The sequence below is a fragment of the Physeter macrocephalus genome, chromosome 21 (genome assembly GCF_002837175.3).
Source record: "Physeter macrocephalus isolate SW-GA chromosome 21, ASM283717v5, whole genome shotgun sequence".
In the NCBI taxonomy this organism is placed as follows: Eukaryota; Metazoa; Chordata; class Mammalia; order Artiodactyla; family Physeteridae; genus Physeter; species Physeter macrocephalus.
In genome coordinates this window covers 18,318,369-18,321,467 of record NC_041234.1, presented here as the reverse complement: position 1 = coordinate 18,321,467, position 3,099 = coordinate 18,318,369, and the positions used below count along the sequence as shown (strand labels likewise).

General features: G+C 41.4%; 1 pseudogene; it reads right to left on the bottom strand.

The window, feature by feature from the left end:
* Window positions 1–502: 502 nt before the first annotated feature.
* Window positions 503–1,060, bottom strand: LOC114484737 (serine/arginine-rich splicing factor 2-like; annotated as a pseudogene).
* Between the last annotated feature and the right edge of the window lie 2,039 nt (window positions 1,061–3,099).

Genomic DNA, 3,099 nt, shown 5'->3' with positions numbered 1-3,099 from the left:
TGCAGGTCCAGATTACGAGTTAAACCCAAAGGTAAACAGTACATGTAAATAAATTTATAATAACTTCAAGGAGGTCTAATTTTAAAAGGATTATGGCAATGATGAGTCAGTCACTAGACAGTTTTTGACTACTCGAAAAGAAAAGGCTACACACATTTTCTTAAGTCAGGAGGGCCACAAATTAGATAACAGTCTGTTTACTTTCAAACAAAATGCAGTAAAGAGAAATGAATTTTTACCTCAAATATTCAAACCAATAATAACTTGAAGTTGTTCACCTCACTAACTTAGAAGACAGTTGAGTAACAGCAACAAAATACCATACAAAACGAGGTTTACCACTTGAGGCAAAACTTAAAACAAGTAAAAAGTTATACAACATGCTAAAGAATAACCTTTTCAACAGCTAGTGGCTTATTTCAAGGACTCTTTGATAACCTGAGAATGTTGCTCCCTTCCCCTCCCCCCAAGTCCTCAGGTTGTTTGCTAATGACTCATTATCCTAATGGGGCACCGCTCCTTCCTCTTTAGGAAACTTGGAGGGATTTTTCAGTTGTGATCAGGACTTGGGCTTTTTTCTGGTGTAAGGCTTATGGATCTAGACCTGGACATGGTTGCTGAGGAAGATCTGGACCCAGAGGAGGACTTGGACTTGGAACTTCGAGTAGATCTGGATCTAGAGGTTGATGGAGATCTATCATCAGAGCAAGATGGAGACTTCGCATGGCTGAAGGGAGATCGACGCTGAGATCAAGATCGTCTCCTGCTGCTGGAACGACAGTGGCAAGGAAGCCTCGGGCTGCGGCTCTGGGTGGCCATCCAGCAGGATCCCGTCGAGGGCATCCATGGCATCCTCGGCGTGGCGCTTGTCGTGGAAGCGGACAACAGCAAAGCCACGGGACTCTTTGGTGAAGCGGTCCCACAGGATGTACACGTCGCCAACGCGCCCATACTTCTCAAAGACGTGCCTCAGGGTGTTGGGTGAGGTGCGGTAGGTCAGATTGTCCACCTTGGGGGAGATCATGCTGTCCACGTTGGGAGGAGGGCAGCTGTAACTCATGGCCTTTGCGTGCTCAGCTGGGGCTCCACGAACTGAATTCTGTCTGAGCAAGCGGCAGTCTGACAAGGCTGAGAGCACGGCCCAGGCGTCATAATGGTTGCCATGAGTTTGTGCTGCTTGAAACTCCTCCTCTTTGTATCAGTTGCCATCAGCGTGTGGCTGCTTAGAGAAACAAGAATGTTCCATCCGCCTGGACTATCTTCAGGGCTGAGACCGCCTGAGGAACAGCTCTGTACCAATTTTTCTTTTTCTAAGGGAAAGTTCATGACTGTAACATCATTATATGACTTTCCCAGTATGTTTCTAAACACCCAGATTCAATTATGGATAAAAGTATATACATATAGATATAATTATGTGATGAAGTACATGGCAATGCTGATTCATGTATGCTAGAAACATTTGTCTACTTTAGAGACAAAAAAATACCAAACAAATCATGAACAGATAGGGTGATTCAGTAATACTAACAGGCAAGGAGAACATGAGAGCCACCTACAGGGTGTGAACTGTAATCAGAAACTCAATATGGGTCCCTTATTCTACTTGAAAAAAAAGAGTCAGAGTTGTCATGATCTGTGATTCCAAATTATATAATTGAATATAACTCAGATTACTAAAATTAAACTTTCTCATTAATTAACCAGATATACTTTCTGATGGAGTAAGTTCATTTGATGTGCCTTTCATTTAAAAAATGTTTAGAATTAATATTTCATCAAATTGTTGACAAGGCATCTTTTCTTATGTATCATGTCCATGGGACTCTAAGAAATGAGCTTGACAATGATAGGGGTAGAAAGTAGTATTCCATTAAGTATTTCTCACCTACAATGAACATTGTGTGCTCTTTACAAGTGGCAGGGAGGGGGAAATTTCCCCCTCTACCCCTCTTGAGTTCTTGTGGCTGGACTAATAAGAAAATTGGCACAAGGCAGATTAACAGGAAAAAAAGAAACACGTTTTAATTCTTGTGCACAGAAGTCTCATAGAAACGGGACCTAAGGAGTAGCCAAAGCAGGAAGCTTTTATACCTTTTAGATAAACGATAAATTTGTGAGGAATTGACAGGACAAAGAAACTTAGGCTTTTGGTGCTTAATTAGTGAAAAATCTAAACAGAGTTTGGGCTTGGGGTAGTCAGTTAAAGAAGTAATAAGGTTTGTTTATATACAGGCTTCTCTGCCTGAATTCCCTGTCTCTGGCGATAAGGTTGTCCTACCTCCAGATTCAGGGAGAGCACCTTTCACATGAGAGATTTATCTCCTGCTTTCAGAGGGACAGAGAAGAAGTATCTTGTGTCCCTTTTGTACTGGCTGTTTCTTAAGTAACTTTAATTTAAAATAATCAATATGCCATTGATTGACATTGTTGGGCCCCAACAAAAGCCACAACATCTTCTGCACGTTATTAATTCCTATGTATGTGCTCTGGTTATCCACTACTGCATAACAACCTACATCAAAATTTAGTGGCTGAAACAAATTTATCATTATTTTATCTCATAATTCTAAGACACTGGAATCCAGGCAGGGGACAGTAGGGCTTCTTTCTTCATTTTATTAGCTGAATTAGCTAAGGAGACTGGGACGGCTCTTTTGGAACTACTGGGTGTTGGCTGGTTCCTATCTCCCACCCCCAACCCCCCTTTCCAGAGCCAGTCCATGTAGTCTGGTAGATTTTTTTTTTTTCAACCCTCGCTTGCAATCGATCCATACCTTTGAAAATGTCTTTCCAGAGTCTTCCCTGGTTGAGCAGTGGATAAGACTCCGCACTCCCAATTCAGGGGGCTGGGGTTCAATATCTGATCAGGGAACTAGAAAAAAAAATATTTTTTTAGAACTTTTGAATTTTATTTTATTTATTTTTTATACAGCAGTTTCTTATTAGTCATCCATTTTATACACATCAGTGTATACATGTCAATCCCAATCGCCCAATTCATTCCCCCCCCACTTTCCCCCCTTGGTGTCCATATGTTTGTCCTCTACATCTTTGTCTCTATTTCTGCCCTGCAAACTGGTTCATCTGTACCATTTT